Source organism: Gopherus flavomarginatus, chromosome 1 (genome assembly GCF_025201925.1).
Source record: "Gopherus flavomarginatus isolate rGopFla2 chromosome 1, rGopFla2.mat.asm, whole genome shotgun sequence".
NCBI classification, from domain to species: Eukaryota; Metazoa; Chordata; order Testudines; family Testudinidae; genus Gopherus; species Gopherus flavomarginatus.
The window spans coordinates 99,585,016-99,603,894 of record NC_066617.1 but is presented as its reverse complement, the minus strand read 5'-3'; the positions used below and the strand labels follow the sequence as shown (position 1 = coordinate 99,603,894).

General features: G+C 47.3%; 1 protein-coding gene across 2 annotated transcripts in view; it reads right to left on the bottom strand.

Moving 5' to 3' along the window:
* KCNJ4 (potassium inwardly rectifying channel subfamily J member 4) overlaps window positions 1-11,819 on the bottom strand; it is a 32,727-nt gene extending 20,908 nt beyond the window's left edge. For both annotated transcript variants that reach the window (XM_050917371.1, XM_050917381.1), the window contains exon 1: window positions 11,211-11,819. The gene's annotated coding sequence lies outside the window, so the exon portion shown is untranslated. The remainder of the gene's footprint in view (window positions 1-11,210) is intronic.
* Window positions 11,820-18,879: the final 7,060 nt, after the last annotated feature.

The window sequence follows — 18,879 nt, the reverse complement described above, 5'->3', positions numbered from 1 at the left end:
GCCACTTTATAAATCCATGGTACACCCACATCTTGAATACTGCAGGTAGTTCTGGTCGCCTCATCTCAAAAAAGATAGATTAGAAATGGAAAAAGTAGAAAGAAGGGCAATAAAAATGATTAGGGGTATGGAACAGCTTGCCGGTGTGGAGAGATTTAAAAAGACTGGGACTGTCCAACTTGGAAAAGAGACACCTAAGCAAAGAGATGATAGAGGTCTACAAAATCATTACTGGTGTGGAGAAAATGAATAAGGAAGTGTTATTTACCCCTTCATATAACACAAAACCCAGGAGGTCGCCCAATGAAATGAATAGGCAGCAGGTTTAAAACAAACAAAAGGAAGTACCTTTTCAGACTGTTAACCTGTGGAATTCATTGCCAGGAGCTGCTGTGAAGGCCAAAACTAGAACAGGGTTCAAAAAAGAACTAGATAAGTTCATGGAGAATAAGTCCATCAATGGCTATTGGCCAAGATGGTCAGTGATGCAGTCCTGTGCTCTAGGCGTCCCTAGGCCTCTCACTGCCAGAAGCTGGGACTGGACAACCGGGGATGGATCACTTGATAATTACCCTGTTCTGTTCATTCGTTCTGAAGCATCTGGCATTGGCCATTGTTAGAAGATAGAATACTGGGTTAGATGGATCATTGGTCTGACCCAGTAGGGCTATTTTTCTGTTATATTGTTCTTACGTTATCACAGTAGCACACAGAGGTCCCATTGTGCTAGGTGCTGTACAAACACAGATGAAGACACAGCCCCTACCCCAAACATCTTACAATCTGAGAAGAAAAGTGACAGGTGGAAGGTGAGCAGAGGAAGCTGCAATCAACTGTGCACTATTTTTACAAATGCACGTATGCCTTTTCTTTCCATCATTATAAATAGATGCCTGCAATCCCCATCTGCCCCCCCAAATCCTCATTAATTGACTGATTTCTTTAGGTATCCCATTCTCTGGCATCCAAATAGGGATTTTATTGACATGCCTTTGCCTGGTTTATATTGTGGGGTAGTGCGAGAGGGGGAACTTTTTTCCTTTGAAGTCCCGGGGATGGGTACAGGGAATATGAAAACAAAACAAAATGATCTGATGTGAAACCAGCTCCGTGTGTGTGACTCAGAGCTATTCATAGCTCCCTGAAGCCAGCTGCAGCAACAGAGCCAGAAGGGCTCTGCCCGTATTATTATTCCAATTACCATCTGAATTAAAAGTTTGAGCAGTGATCAGCCCACATGCTGACGGGCGGGAGGGAGGGAGAGGAAGACAACACAGCTAGAAAGGGATATACACAAAGATCCCCTGGATGACAAAGTAAGAGGGAAAGATGCAAAAAGGTTAAAGCATTCTCTGCCACCTCTGGCTTCTGCCAGCTCCCACACCTCCCTCCTCCGCCCCACCCCCCTCCCCACGACACACACAACCCATGTCAACTGAGGCGCCATTTGCATGGATCATGCAAAGATCACTCTGAAAACAGCTAGACACATACTCTAGTGCTCCCTGTGTCTCTCTGCTGAGAGAGAATACGCCACTGAGCATCAGGGTTGAGAGAGGGTATGAGGCAGGTATTGGGGCAGATGTTAACATGCTAACTTCTTCCAAAATTGGGGGGCGAGAGAGCGAGTGAGACATCAGGGAAGGCTAGGGTCAGGAGAGAGAGCTAAGCTGAGGAGGAAGAGTTGGAGAAGGGAGTACAAAGGGCAAAGAGAGAGAGGGAAAGTTATGGGGACAGAGAAGGGGGAAAGACCCAGGGCCCAGTCCTCTCATCTGGGGCCTGATTCATTGCACAATGCATGCTAGACTAAAAGGGTGCACGTTACAGCTAGTCCTCTCTAGAAGAGTGCCCTGAGAGACATACTCCCCTGTGCCCCCAGCACAAGTAAGGGGGCAGAGATCAAAACGCCGTTCAGCTGCACCAGTGCTTCTGCTAATGTCCATGCAGAGTAGAGCATCATTTGACCCAGTAGTGCTGTTGGCTCAATCACCTTTTCAGGCATAAAACAGAATTCACATTTTGGTGGTGAAAACAGTGGATGTGGCCTTCTAAAAAGGGGACATTACATAGGTCAGTTCCTTTATTTGGTACCCTTGCCTCCAAAAGCAGCATAAAAATGGAATTAAGTTAAAACTGTTCACGAGAATTTTAAGTTGCATCTTCTCTGTGCCACACTCATAGGAGAAATTGTTTTTGCTGTTTATTAGTCATATTACGGCAGAGCTGAGAGGCCAGGGCCCTGTTCTGCCAGGCCCTGTACAAACATAGAACAACATCTCAGGGTTTACAATCTAAGATTGCCGCTGAAGAGTTTACAATCTAAGATTGCTGCTGGCTCTTTAGTTCTTGAGGGACGCTGAACATTGCTGGGATAGTCCACTGACAAATGGAAATAAGATACATTTGTGATAGGACAGTGACATTGATAGCGTATATTAAGGACTAGAACCACTGCTGGTGTAGCTCAGAGTTGAATGAAGCTCTGCCTATTTACATCAGTGAAGGATCTGGCACTGTATCTTTAATATATTTGGATGCTTCCAACGGGCTACTCTCTAGCTGACCCTAGTAATTCCATGTGCCTGTAGAAGTAGCCTCTTGAAGCTTAACATTCGTTATGGCCACTTTTTGTCTGTCTTGTCTGCTTAGATTGTAAGCTTTTTGAGGGCAGGAACTGTCTTTCACTCTGTGTATATAGAGCATCTAGCATAACAGAGCCCTGATCACTGATCATCAATGACTAATAAATATGTTTGTTGGGTAGGTAATTAGAAAAAAGACATTCATCTCACTCTTCCACACTGCTGAGAAAGGATGCCTCCTCTCCTGGGCAATCATGGTTTGCAGCACTAGCATTAGATCACAGACTGATACAACAGCATTAGTAGCAAAACATCAGCAAAGGATTAAGCAGGCCCTAGCAGTACCATTGCACTTGTGATATGAACGTAACCCCTCCTCCATGCTGCAGTGCAGTAAGAAATGGGAAAGTTACTTCCGCCCAGTTGCACCACACCTCAAAAATCATCGTAAGCCGGGTCACTAAGAGGCTGCAGAATTGCCCATTTATAAACAAGAGATTGATGATTTAGAGACAAGCAGCCATCTAATGATGACAGGCTGCTCAGTCCAGCTAAAGTAATATCACTAAATAATGCCACAGCATGGAAGAGCTGGCGTTTGCTGCGTGCAGATCACTACCACCTCCATCTAGAATGTGCATGTTGTGGGCTATGTCCCAGCTGAGGTAACTAAGCGGAGGAGGGAGCGCAGTGCCCCTTGTCCCTTTTTGTGCTACTCTCTGATCTGATGCACCACCACTGAAATGCAGCCACCTTTGGGCTGGAATGCAGCAGACACTCAGATTACATGTAACTCTACTGTGACTTTTCCAACAGCATAGGGATCGCTGAGCCTACAGTTCCAGATTCAGCTAGAACAGACATGCACAGTAAAACCGTCAGTGATACTGTAGATGCAGCCCCTGTTAGGAACAGCACGTAGCAGCAATGTTTGTACACATTCTTCTTGTACACCTATGATTTACCTCCACTGTGATGGTTTATTATAATCTCTCCTGGGATTCTGGACTGCACTCCTATTTCCTACATGTTTATTGCCTTTGTACCTAGTTGTGCCAAGAGTATCACCTCCTACGACCTCTGTGCTACGCATAACATTTGAGCTGATTGCTATGTTTGCTGGCAACGTGATGTGTGTTGGATCTCCAGAAACCATAAAAGAGGGTGTTTTCAGGATACATGAGCAAATGCTGTCTCACTTTAACTGTCACAGCTTCATGGAAATACAACCCCAGGCTGCTACTCATGATGGAAATTCACACAGATTGAATGGGATAATGGGGGAAGATTATACTTTCCTATTTTGGAGTAATTTTTAGAATGCCTTTTCCAGAAACACTCTCCTTTACTCCAAAGGGCATAGTTTAACACACAAGGGGATAAGAAAGGAAGAAAGAAAGAAAGAAAGAAAGAAAGAAAGAAAGAAAGAAAGAAAGACAGACTGCTGATGGAAAGAAAGACAAAGTGGGTGAGGTAATATCTTTTGTTGGACCAACTTCTGTTGGTGAAAGAGACAAGCTTTTGATCTACAGAGAGCTCTTCTTCAGAGTGCTCAAGAATGTCGCAGCCAAATACAAGATGGAACAGATTGTTACGCATAAGGAGTTAACACACATTGCAAGAGGCCATTGAATGAGAAGTGAGCAACTTGTCTCTTTTACCAACAGAAGTTGGTCCAATCAAAGAGATTACCTCACCTATCTTGTATTTGTAATCGCCTGGGACCAATACAGCTACAACTACACGAAAAGAAAAAAAAATAAAAGAAAAGAAAGTTTAACTAACTCTTAAAATATGGTTAACATCAGATCCTATGACATAACCAAAGTCTGAACTGCTCAGTTATTGTCAGGCCCAGTTTCAAAAGCAGCTTCTTCATTCTGCTATCAATGGGAAAGAATAAACAAAGAAACCAGCCCTCGGCCTTGATCCCCTCTGTGCACATGGGCTGGTGGAGGGATGGGGCCACTTGCAATGGCTGTGAACTGGAAGGGAGTAGAAGAAAGACAAAGAGAAAGGCAGGGAAAGAGAGTGGAAGTGAGACAGAAAGGTAGAGTGGGCTGTCACATCCATGCACAGGAATGAAAGGGAAGAGGCGAAAGTGACATGACATTTGAGTGTGTTAAACTCCACCCTGCACCCAAAATGACCTCTCTTGCATCAGGGCTGGGAATGTCACAGTATCCATTAAGTGGCTTGCACATTCGGAGGTTGGCAGCCCATTGCCTCTGTGCTACATCCCATTGTCAGTGTGCGGGGATTACAGGTCAGTTTTTGTAAGTGAGTAGGGTGAGGGAAGTTGCCTTTTTCATGTTGCCACAACAATGATTTGATCTCTGAAACATTTCAGGAGAAATGTTGCCACAGAAATAAACCTGCAGTTCAGAGTCACAGGGGCAGCTCCTCAGCAGCTGCCCATCACCCATTTACATCTGCTAAGGAGTTGCACTGTGGTTTCAAAACATTTGAACTTTTTAGTTTGGTGGCAAGATTCCTTGTCCCTCTGTGTTTTCACACAGTCATAGATTCCAAGGCCAGAGACACTGACCCCATCTGGCTGACTTCCCATAGAACCCCAGCCATAGAATTTCAGCCAACAATTCCTATGTCAAATTCAACAACTTATGGTTGAACTAGAGCAGATGTTTTCAAACTGTGGGGCACTCCCCTGGGGGAGGTGTGACAAGGTTATCAGCTGGGGGGAGGGGAGCACCAGCGGTCTCAGGCATGGAGCCTGGTCCCAGCAGCTATCTGCCACAGCCACCAACCAGCAGCTACCTTCCTCTGCTGGGAAGGTCAGTGGGGACGCTGTGAGCAGAAAGCTAAAGGATGCAACTCGGGAATGCAGACCCCGCTGCCAGACAGAACCTCCTCCAGACCCTGGCCCTTCATCACAGCCTCACAGCACAGATCCCTAACATAAGAACATAACATAAGAATGGCCTATCCCTGTCCGCTTTCCCCTGCCAGACAGAGCTCCCTCCTGCCTGCGGCCCTTCAGCGCGACCCCTGGCACAGAACCCCTGCCAGACACAGAGTGCAGGGGAAGTGGATGGACAGTGCTGAAGGATCTGGGGCACCGGCAGAGGGTTGTCACTGGCCGGGGGCAGTACTGATGGGTACAAACTCCAGCTCCCCTCTTGACCCTGGCCCTTCAGCATGGCCATTTTGCTTCCTGCACAGGGTCGGGAGCAAGACAGGCAGAGATACGGGTCCTGGCAGCTGAGTCTACCTGACCATTGCAGAGAGTGGAAGACTTCCTCAACTGCCACATGATGAGCACTCCCCACAACCCTATGGGTACCGGGCACGCTTTCTTGTCCCCTCACCCATCACCCCGATGAGTACAGGATGCCCCTTCCCCCGAGAGAGGTGGGGCTGATGGGACATGACTCTCTAAAGTGGAGGCTCAGCAAAAAGAGTGTGAGAATCTCTGAACTAGAGCACATCTTTTAAGAAGACCTGCCGCCTTGATTTACCGTCTTTAAGGGATGGAGAAGCCTCCACATTCCTTGGTAATCTGTGTCACTGGTTAATGACACTTTCCAGGAAAGATCTGCCCCTTTTTGTCTAATTCCAACTTCCAGCCATTGGATCTTGCTCAACCTTAGTGTATGAAATCAAAGAGCCCTCCACCACCTTTAAGCATGCACAGTCAGTATATTCTAATGCTGTTAACCTGCTGTCAAATAGTTTTGCAGGGTAGTGAGGAATGGGGAAATTGCTTCCCCTTAATTTTTACCATTCATAGAAAATCAGTGCTAGCAGGAGGCCGGGAAGCTACACGTTTATGAATAAGGGATTGATCACTAAAACACAAGCAGTTGTCTATTGATCACAGGCTGCTCCGTTTGATTAAACTAATACAACTAAATAACGTCACAACATGGAAAAATTGGAGCTTGCTGAGGTCAGACTGCTATTAACCAGTCTGGAACGTGTATGAGTTAGGCTATGTGCCATGAGTGTAGGGCACAGGGGAGCACAGCGTCAATTGCTGTGTCCTTCTCTGTTTTCCTGGTACCCTCCAAAGTGATTTCACCACTGAAATGCAGCTACCTCTGGGATGGAATGCAGCAGACACTTTGTATCTGTCACCTCATGCACCAGAGTCAAAAGGTGAGAAATGAAGAATAATTTCTCCATGTGAAACTGCAGGATGATTTACAATAGCTATTAGCCAAAAGGGAGTGGATCCACAGGGCGTGCATTGGCAGAGTAATAACCTGAGGACCTGGAAGAGATGCATGAAGGATCCCCCAGAACGGGAATAAGAACATAAGAACAGCCATACTGAGTCGGACCAAAGGTCCATTTATCCCAGTGTCCTGTCTTCTGACAGTGGTCAATGCCAGGTACCCCAGAGGGAATGAACAGAACAGGTAATCACCAAGTGATCCATCCCGTTGCCCATTCCCAGCTTCTGGCAAAAAGAGGTTAGGGACAATATCCCTGCCTATCCTGGCTAATAGCCATTGATGGACCTATCCTCCATGAATTTATCTAGTTCTTTTTTGAACCATTATAGTCTTGGCCTTCACAACATCCTCTGGCAAGGAGTTCCACAGATTGACTGTGCATTATGTGAAGAAATACTTCCTGTTTGTTTGTTTGTTTGTTTGTTTTAAACAAACAGGAGTTGTGAGGCAAAGCTGAGGAGCACTCACAGAGCTGTGGGGGTGGGGGGGAAGAAGAACTGAGGTGCATTGGCAAAGTAGGGTGCAAGGGGTTTTCACTGTGCAGTAACCTCTTGATTTCCTGAGCACCTCACACACATTTTACAGAAGATAGTTTTGATTTGAAAAAAGTGAGTTTTCCTTACAAATTACATGATGATGCTGTAAGGGGTGGGGTTTGGTTAGGGTGACCAGACAGCAAGTGTGAAAAATTGGGATGGGGGTGGGGAGTAATAGGATCCCATATAAAAAAAGCCCCAAATATCGGGACTGTCCCTATAAAATTAGGACATCTGGTTATCCCAGGTTTGGTGCCTCTGCTAGTCTCAGAACTGAAACAACTGATCACATCAGTCAGTTTTGGCCTCCAAAGAGGAGAGGAGAAAAGAGGAGAGGAGAAGGGGGACAAAGAGAGAGGAGAAGGAAATAGAGCTCCCCCTCTCCAGCTCAACCCCATCTCCTCCCTCTGTCCCCTTCTTCTCTATCTCCTCCCATTCTCTCTTTTTCCTCTTCCCTGCTATTCCCACCAGAATAGCTCTCTCTTTAAAGAATGTGTGTCCCCTAGACAGTTATCCGCTACATGCAGTCATCAGCAGCTACATGCAGTATGCTGCACATTTTGATCACTCATCCCTTCTGGAGGCTCCATTTCCACTTACTAAATCAACCGCGGGGCACATTTCAATTCCTTCTATGACAGCTAAACTCAGTATTAAGGAACCCCTCTATTTAGGAAACATTTAGTAAAACCTGGAGCCCCATATTCCACTGGATCACAAGGGGGCAGAACCCCCTATCACTTACTCCACGTTCTCACATAGTTCCCTCACCATGCAGCCAATCCTTCTAGCTTCCACCACACGGGCAGGATGAACGAGGTCTCATAACAAAGGGAAACCGAATGGATTTTGACTTCTATGTTTGTACCGCCCCTAGCACCATGGAACCCTGATTCATAATTAGCCCCTCTGGGAGCTATGGTAATGCAAATAATAAATAATATATGTGCAAGAATGGGGATGTTGCTTTCTTTGTCCAGCACCAGGGGCCCATCCAAATGGATCAACCATCATTTTAGACAGGAACCTGAGGAATGGAGGTTCCTGTGTGAGTGGGGAGAATGGGAGCTTGGCTGAGATCTCTCCATCCTGAGCTTGCTCCCAACAGAGATCTCCTCAGCAGAAAAACCTAACGGAGCAGATAGCTAGGAGCTCCATTAGCATGATGAGGACTGCTCATGTCTCATCAATCACGTCCCTGCAGCACACCCAACCCGCCCCATTTTCACTCTGCCCTCTTGCAAGGGAGGCAGATGGTGCACAGGCTTCATATAGTACAGAGGCCAATATTCATTGCTTAACCTTACTTGCACCCAGGCATCACTAGCTTCTGCTCACAATCAGGCTGGCACACAATAACTTGGCACACTATGCTGGGCAAGGACTGACAGCATCCAGGCAAGGCTTGTGTTTAGACACACAAACACATTTGCACTCAGTTTGCACCAAATGGGCTTGACACACATCAACTCTGTCCCTTGTGCACAAAAAGTGCAGGGGGCCCAAATAGTCTTTGAGAAGGGGAGGGGCAGACAGCAGGGCCCCCGCTTGGGTAATGATGCAGTGAGAATAGAGCCCCCCCCAACCCCCAATATCCACACACAGACTTCAAACAAGAGGAAATCAGAGCCCACCCCCTCAGAGCATGGTGTCCCAGGAAGCCTTTTTCCAAAGTCAGGAAACTTGAGATCACACAGCCCCGAATGTCTGCAATATAATGACACTGTACATGTGTGTGGACATAGATAGGTAAATTTAACCATTCTCCTCTCCACCCTTGGAAGCCGTGGGGATGGCATATGTGCATAAGGAAGAAACAAGTTGACTGTCACCGCCGCTGGCCTCTGGCCCTGGTTCTCTCCCTCACCTGACCACACGGAACACCAGTTTTGACATCATAGAATCATAGAGAGGTAAGGCTGGAAGGGCTCTCGAGAGGTCATCGAGTTCAGCTTCCTGCGCTGAGACGGGACCAGGTAAACCTAGAGCATCCCTGATAGGTGTTTGTTCAGCGTGGTCTGAAAAGAACCTCCAGTGACGGGGATTCCAGCATAGATTGCCACCCTCCTTCCACAGACCACTGCCCATTTGGGAGGGTGAGAGCACATTCCATTGTTGATCAAATGAAAAAAAAATTACTCAATGGGATTTGAAGAGAAAACCCCAAAGGTTAATTCCTATATCCAGTCCCATCTGCTTTACACCTCAGAACAGAGCAGGTGAAGAGCCGATCCTGAAGGGAAGCTATTCTCTTTCCATCCTCCCAGCAAGGCCAGGGCACTTCAGAGAGGCCCCATCCATTTTAGCACCCATGTTAGCTCTGTGCCTCATGGATTGGAAGGGGATGATTTTGTTTGCCATATGTCACCCATTCAAATACATTTCAGGCCAATCCCCACTGTCCTTGCACACTGAAGTCACTATCTCCTCACTGAAGTCAATAGGGCCGCTCAGCTGAGTAAAGCAAGTGGATTTGGCTCTATAAGGTTGACGATGCAGTTTTTGTGCTGCTATAGCTGATCGTTCAGTCAGTACAACCCCTACTGCGGATGCAGCTGCACCAATATAAATATAATATACCACAGTCACTTGCTTTGGTAAATTTCCAGGAATAAGCTATACAGCATAGGCACCTTTATATCAGAATAATTGCGCCCATGGTGGGGATGGGGGTTGCACTGATCTAATGATGTCAGTTTCTCAACAGATACCACAGCACAAAAACTGTGCATAGACCAGCCCTTAGATGTCTCTCCTACTAGTCATTTGGGTCATTCAATACCAATACTTCCTGGGTATGTTAAATGGAATAATCTAACTGGGACATCAAGCCATGGCTGTCACCTCCTTCCTCCATCAATGATGTGGGAATGGATGGACTCTGGTGATGGAATACGTCAGCTTCCTAGCAGAGGGAGCCCCTCTGAAATTTGCCCACTAATGAGGATGCAGTGTCCAACGTGTACAGGAGGGACCTCCAGAGTGTGGGGTGGCAGCAGGAGGTCACATGAGACATGCCAGGTCCACCCACACACTCTGACAACACAACGCACTGTAGTGATGGATGTACTAGAAGCACAGGGAGAGGGAGAGATTAGATGAAACAGAGATTTTCCCCGGCATGTTGCTGGCTGCTTCTTCAGCTTCAAAGAAACTCAAGAGTTTGAAGCCACTTTAGACACTGCTTATTTGGGCTTCATTTCTGCCAATTAGATCAGCCACACAGACAATCAGTGACCTAGAAGAGGTTGGACAGAGGGGTGTGGGGTATCGATTATCAATGCTGACAAGCTTCACAGAGCGAGAACCAGCATGTGCCCTGATGTGCCCGAGTTTTTGAGCACATGCCCAAGGAATCCAGCTCCTCATCTCTAGACTTGATTAGGGAAAGAGGGTGGAAAGGCACAGAGAAGATGTGGAGGGTGCCAGCAATTGGGGGTGAGAGACGAAGGGAAAACAAAAACATACCCTATAAAGGGGAGCAGCCAACAAATTATTTGTGACTTAACAATAAAAAGTCTCGTAAATGTAACCAAAGATGACATTCCAGGTCAAAAAAAGAGGGAAAGTTATGGAACTTTAATTATATATATGTGTTTTTGTGTGTATGTGTGTGTGTATATCTATCTATCTTTACATATATAAAGACGTGTGTATATATATCTATACACACTCATTCTTACACTTTATTTTCTATATATACACACACACACAGTTTTATATATACACACACACACACATATATGCAGACATAAATACGTTTATATATATGCACACATACTTATACATATTATATATATTTGCATAGATAATTCATATGAAATTATGCATTATTAGCATAGCAAAAATCCTGGAAAATTATAATGAGGCTAATAACCATAATAATTTCTTACCCAGGTCCTGTGTTATTCCCTGTTTGAGTCCTGGAGAGCCAAAAGTCAGGGAAATGGAAAAGAGGGAGATTTCTCCATCCCACCATGAAATCTGTCACCGAGCCTGGATTTAAGGAATCTGGGGGGTCTCTCTCCTTTTAGTCTCTCTTTCTATCTCCTCTCTATTTTTCAAGTAGCTACTTCTTCCTCCTAAGAATTCCTTCTGGCATGCTCTAACTTTCCCTCATTTGTCTCTATCTCCTTCTCTTTCCTGCACTTTGTATCTCCCCCTTTTTAGCATTTTTTGTTTTGAGGAATTTCCATCCTTTATGAGCTTTATTTGTCTGCAGCTTGGCGATGAGTTCTTGGACTGGTTTCTCCCTTCTGTCTGTTTATCACCCTCTTTCTCTTTTTTTGTCTGGTTGTTGCTTTCCCGCCCCCCCCCCCCTCAGTTTGTCTCTTATTTTACAATCTCTCTATTCGCTCTTTTTCTCCATTCTATTTTTTCTCTCTCCTTCCTCCCTCTCACTCTCTCTCTCGGATTGCTATGCAGTCTGTAGCTAAGAAGTCAGTAACTCTCTGGTAGAATCCAACAGCTTTCTGCTACTTTAGCCCATCCTCACATGTGATCTCAGAGCCATGGATACACACTGCAGATGCAGAGATGGGGAGAGATGAGAGCGCAACCAAAAGCAATGGAAACACGAATGGGAACACATGCAGCTGGCGCTCAGATGCTCCAGGCATGTTTGCATGGAGCACAGTAGCCTGTAGAGGCTTGCCACACAGTCCATACCAGAAGGCAGAGAAATCCAGGTCCTTTTTTTTTCTTCTTCCCAGATGCTGCACCCAGCATCTAATCCAGGGCAGTACAGAAATCTCCCTCTAATTCGCCAGCTGTCACACTCTTCCAGAACTTTCTCCAAAGGTGCCGTGTGTCATCACTATTTTTGCTTGTCATTGGATTTGAAGCAGTTCCCAGGACTGGGTGATCCTACTGTAGATCTACAAACAATGTCCTTCCAGAGGTCCTCAGGGGCCTTCTGAGGATCTCTGTGGAGTTATTTCAGGGCCTGCTGTGATGCTGTGTCCCTCACCTGCTGAGCAATTCAGCCAGGAAAATACTCTCTAGGTCTCACCTCCTGGAAATGTCTCAGGGTATGTCTACATCTACAATTTTGCAGCGCTGGTTGTTACAGCTGTATTAGTACAGCTGTATAGGGCCAGCGCTGCAGAGTGGCCACACTTACAGCAACCAGCGCTGCAAGTGGTGTTAGATGTGGCCACACTGCAGCGCTGTTGGGCGGCTTCAAGGGGGGTTCGGGGAACGCGAGAGCAAACCGGGGAAGGAGACCATCTTCGCCGCGGTTTGCTCTCGCGTTCCCCGAACCCCCCTGCAAACTGCAGGGAAGGAGACCTGCTTGCTCGGGGGTTCGGGGAACGCGAGAGCAAACCGGGGAAGGAGACCAGCTTCGCCGCGGTTTGCTATCGTGTTCCCGGAACCACCCAGCAAACCGCAGGGAAGGAGACCTGCTTGCTCGGGGGTTCGGGGAACGCGAGAGCAAACCGGGGAAGGAGACCATCTTCGCCGCGGTTTGCTCTAGCGTTCCCCGAACCACCCTGCAAACCGCAGGGAAGGAGACCTGCTTGCTCGGGGTTCGGGGAACGCGAGAGCAAACCGGGGAAGGAGACCAGCTTGATTACCAGAGGCTTCCTCAGGTATGCTGGGATACCTGCTTATTCCACGGAGGTCAAGAAAAGCGCTGGTAAGTGTCTACACTTGATTACCAGCGCTGGATCCTCTACACCCGAGACAAAACGGGAGTACGGCCAGCACTGCAAACAGGGAGTTGCAGCGCTGGTGATGCCCTGCAGATGTGTACACCTCCTAAGTTGCAGCACTGTAACCCCCTCACCAGCGCTGCAACTTTGTGATGTAGACAAGCCCTCAGCTATTTTTCACAGGGCTGCTCCTCTAGCAGGCAACAGGGGCTTTGTGTCAGAGGAAAGCACAGGGGGAGCCCCTCATTTTCGTATTAGAACAAGGTACAGGTAACAGGGCTCTCCCTTTAGCTACTCAGTATCCCTTAGGTGCTTGACCTTTGGGCTTCAGGGCCAGTCACTGGGAGGTTCTGGTCTCACTGAATTTCCTCAGCCAGAGGTTCCTAAACCCTTTCAGAACATGGATCACATCCTAATAAAACACTGCCTTGTGGACACCTCTCCTCCCATGAGTAATTCCACAGACCACCTCTCCTCTCACTGGCGATCAAACGCCATCCCAGTGGCAGCCACAGCAAGCACTTACATGGAACAGCAATATAGGGAAAGAGATGTGGGTTTAGCATCTTTCAGTGCAGTTTAGCAGCTGTAAAGAGGAAGAGCCAGCACCATGCAACCAGCTTGCTCTTTGCAGACCACCCACGAGAGCTCCAGAGAGCACAGTTCGCTTAGCCCTTGGATGGAAGACCTCCAAGGCACCTCAGATGATGCAGGAGCTGGTGTCAGTCAGTAGGGAGTGCTCTTCCCTCTGAGTTAGTACTGAACTCACACCAGCAGAGTGCTAGGAGCCTGCGGTTCAACTATAAACACCATCTTTCAAATGAGAGATACTGTCAAGCCACTATTTGTGTCTGTAAAGGTCCCATGACCCTTTCCCCAAGAGATCTCGGTGCTGTCATAGTCCAGTTCCAGCTTGGGTAATTGTATTCTTGCTACCTCATATCCCCTCTGTGGCTTCAGTGGTTGTTTTCCCCCCGTGAAAACTGTTGTGTTGTTGTGCACTGCTCCATCTCAAAGGCAGCTACGCTTCAGAGATCCCAGCCTAGGAGAGAAAGTGCTTTGGGACCCTTCAGGAGTCAAGCCACTAGAAATGTGAATGGTGAAATTATTTTGATGATCAGGCCCTGTCTTCTCTCAGAACAATTCTCCAGGTGCTTCCTTCACAGCAAGGCAACCATGAAGGAAGGATGGGCTTGAGCTGGAGTGGGATTCAGGAGCTCTTGGCTATGCCACTAATTCCCTCTGTGACCTCGGGCAAATCACTTCACCTCACTGTGGCTTAATGCCCCATTTCTAGCATGAAGACAATTCTTCCAAGACTCATGGGAGGGGATGAGAGGATAAAATCCTTTAGTACTCATGAAGCACTCAGCTACTACAGTGATGGGGGCCATATAAAACCCCCCAGTAGAATGAGAAGGCAACATTCTTCTTTTTTTTTAAGGGGGAGAAGATGAATCTTCTGGTATCCTGTTCTCCCCCTCCCTGGACATGACTCCCCCCAAAATGCTGTCACTGCCAATCTGACCTCAGCCATAGGTCAGGAATGGTGAGTAAAGAAAGGAAGAGACATGAGGCACGAACTCTTCACCCTCATCTCCCAAACAAGTGGCTGATTGTGCCTCCTCGGCCGTTCTCTATAGACTTAGCATTGCACGACATACGGAATCTGCCAGCAGGGGGCATTGTGTGTTTTCTAGAGAGAACTTCACTGACCCACAATGGAGACAGTCTTCATTTAAATACACCTGGTTCACTCTCACCCTCTCCAGCCAGGGTCGGCTGTACCCCACGCTGCCAGCAGCAAACTGCTGGGTGAGGCAGCGGATAGCTACCTCTTCCCATCCCTGCCACTCTCTCCCAGCTGCTTTCTTTAATAAGCAGCATAGAATATTTTAGCACCTATGGAAAAACCACCACAGACGGTGGTGGCAGCCGTTGCTAGGGAGATGCTCCCAAAAATAGCCCCACTCCGCCAACCTTTCCTGCTGCTGCTGTGGGGATGGGGGAAGCAAAGGGACGGAGGGAGGGGGGAGGAGGACGTGGTGCTCCCTGGAATGTGAGCTAACACACGGCCCAGCCCAAACTGAAGTTAACAGCCACACATGCCAAAGTGGCTTCTGATTTTGGGTGCTGTAGCCAGGCTCCTCTTTGGCCATGTCAGTCTCTGGTGGAGGGGGTGGTTGGAGTATGTTTATCCTCCCTATAGGGGAACAGCCCTCTGCCTAGGAGAAGACTTTTCTCCCTGCTGCTCCATCCCTGTTGTCACTAGTTTTTTCTCCCTCCTCTCCCTCTAGCACCAGAAGAGGGGTTATTAAAGGTGGCCCTGAATTGGACTCAGGTGTCTCTAATTAACCTGAAGTAACCTCTTTTCAGTTCATGGGGAAAAGAGCCTTCACCATTATAGGACGGATACACCTGCCTTCTACCACTCGCTTACAGCTGCTCTGACTTGGTCACATCTTGGTCCCCAACTCCGGCTCAGCATTAGGGACTTTGGCTACATGGGCCAGGAAACAGCATACTCATGACAGGCCATCAGCGTTGCCATGCTTGATTCCTGCCCTGTGCTGTGCCCCGATGTGGGAGGGTTGTAGCGAAAGGACCCATCATGTTACTCTCCCATTTCTTCTGGTGCATCCACTTCAGGGGAGCCTGGTCCGTAATGAGGATAAACCTCCGTGCGAGCCAGTAGTACCGCAGGGTTTCCATGGCCCACTGTACCACAAGACATTCCTTCTCCACCACACCATATTTTTGTTCTCTGGGAAGGAATTTTCTACTGAAGTACAAGACTGGGTGTTCTTCCTCTCCTTCTATTTAGAGAAGCATGGCTCTCAACCCTACCTTGTAGGCATCCATTTGTAGTATGACCTTTTCAAAGTCTGTGGCTGCTAGAACTGGATGAGTGCAGAGGGCTGGCCTCAGATCCACAAAATCTTCTTCAGCCACACCAGTTCATTATACTGTATCTGGGCCTCTGGCCTTTATCAGATCTCTCAGAGGGTATGCCCTAGAGGCAAAGTGGGGAATGAATCACCTGTAATGCCCCTCTATTCCCAGGAATGCTCTCACCTGTTTCTTCCTGATCGGTCAAGACAAACTTTGTATTGTCTCTACTTTGTTCAGTTGGGGTTTCACTATGCCTCTCCCCATAATGTACCGGAGGTATTTGGCTTCCACTACCAATATTGCATATTTGGATGGCTTAGTGGTGAGACTTGCTTTCCTCAGGGTATCCAGTACTGCTTCCACCTTTTCCAGATGTATCTCCCAGTCTTGGCTGCAAATGATCACATCATCCAAGTAAACAGCTGCATACTTGGCATGTGGGCATACTAGCTTATTGATGAGGCATTGGAAGGTTGCTGGAGCCCCATGCAATCCAAAAGGGAGGACTATGTTCTGGTATTGGCTCTCTGATGTAAGAAAGACAGTCTTCTCTTTGGCCACCTCTGCCAGAGGGATTTGCCAATATCCTTTCGTCAAATTGACGGTAGACAAAAATATTGCTTTTCCCAACTGGTCTACTAGCCTGTGTATTTGAGGAATGAGTAAGCATTGAACTAGGACATTTTATTTAATTTTTGGAAGTCACTACAGAACCTCATGGTACCATCTGGTTTAGGTACCAGAACGACTGGACTGGGCCACTGACTATGGGACTCTTTAATGACTCCCAATTCCAGCATTCTCAGCTTCTGTACTGATCTTTTTGCCACAGGGATTTGGTATGGTTAATTCTTCACCTTTACTTCTGGATCCATGATGACGTGGTGATGAGCTTCCATGGTTCTGCCTGGCTTCCCTGAGAACACATTGTGATTTCGCTTAATCATCTTGACGGCTTCTGTACATTGTTCAGGGTTCAATGTGGGGCATATTTTACACATCCCTACAGTTTATCTTCCTGAAGTGATGTCTCTAGAGCAACCATATAAGCTCCTCTGTCTTGCCAGGGCTTTAACAGGTTGACGTGGTAGATTTGCTTCTGCTTTCAGTGATCAGGTGTCAAATCTTATAGTTAACCTCCCCTCTGTTACTTTGTATGACCCCTGCCATCTGGTCAAGAGCTTGCTTTCCACAGTGGGCACCAGCACCATTATCTAATCCCCTATCTGGCATTTCCATACCTTCACTTGACAATTATAATAGGCCTGTTGGGCCTTTTGTGCTCTCCTCCCCTCCCAACTTGCACTATGGGGATGACTTTGGCTATTCTGTCCTGCATCTGCATCACGTATTCAATGACATCTTCCTTGACTAGTCTATTCGACCCAGTCATCCTTGGCAATGTTCAATATGCCCTGGGGATGGTTACCATATAGCAACATGAAGCAGGGAAATGCCTGTGGAAGCCTGGGAAACCTCCCTTATAGCAAACATCAGGTAAAGTAGCAAGTTATTCCAATTCTTCCATCTTGGCTCAGTATCTGAGATAAAATTTGGATTAACTCCTTTGCTATCCTCTTGGACATTGTGTTTCACAGGGTACAGCTTCCGGGTACTGGGCAGCATAGTCCAGAATCATGAGCACAGCCAGATGACCTTGGGGTGATTTCTCCAGCAGACCTATCAGGCCCACTATCCTCTCAAATGGGACTTCAGTAATTAGTAGGGGTACTAAAAGGGCCCTTGCGTGAGGGTGTGGGCTGTGCAATTGGCATTTAGGGCAGGAGGTGCAATAGCATTGAACCTCCATATAGATTCCTGGTGAAAAAAACCTTCATGGGATTCTATCCAGTGTTTTATCCACCCCCAAATGTCCCCTGAACAAGTGACTATGAGCTAAGTCTAATACGGCCTTTCTGGGTCCTCAGGGTACTACTAAAAGCTGCTGCAGTTCTTGGTCCTGTAGTCAGACTAGTCTATATAACAGGCCCTTTTTTCAAAATCACAAAGTAAGGCCCTGGACCTTTGAGTTTCTCCTCTACTGGGACGCCACTTGCCTCACCGAGTTCTTTTCTAATATTTCAGTATATGGTGTCATTGGCCTGGTCCTGCCCAAAATTCTTATACAAGGGAACAATATGTCCAAACTCAAGGGAGACTATTTTATTTTCACCTCCAGGACTGGTCTCTGTGGAAGTTGGCCCAACCTCCAGTTCAACAACAGTCCAAATTGCCTCCCCACAAGCTGAATGAGATCAGTTACCAACAAGCACCACCTTTTGATTCTGGGGTCTGCCCTCCTTTCTCATTTAGTCTTCCAAGATTTACTAGATGCTGAAAGCACGTCTGGGGCTGATTCAGAGAAGATGGAAGGTGGTCTGTTTACTGGAGTCATGATATCAGCAGCAGGCTACTACATTCCCTCAATCAATCTACTGGGAGTAGATTTCCAGACCCTGGGAAGTCTCATCCTACAAGCATGTGGTATAGAAGTTTAGGAATTACAACTGCTGTCTGACTTACTGTACTTCCCTGAACCTCTATTTGTATAGGAATGGATGGGTAATAACTAATTGTCCTGTGTTTGCAGGTTATTCCTGTGTGTTTGGCCTGAGACACTGGTGTGACGAAGTGGGGGATTTTCTTGATTTTCCTTGTTTTTCCAATGGTTTGCATGCAGAAGGGGTGAGACTCAGTTTCCCTGGGTGTTACTGGTTTGACAAGCTGAGGGGAGAGGGAGTTTATTGTTACAGAGGACCGGTGAGGGTACTTGGGACCTCAGCCAATGGCCTGGAGGATGGATACCCCAGCAACTGGTGACCTGGTGATCTGGATGCCCAGCTTAGGAGCCACAGCCGGTTCTGGCTAGTGGGAGGACAATGGGCTGTGAAGAGAGGACCCTGGTGACCTAATGAGCCGGTTCCAGCCAGAGGAGGCCAGAGGACAGAAGAGGGGAGAGAAGGCCCAGGCAACCCTGTTTACCTGGAGAGAAGACAATGGATAGAGGCGGGGTTTG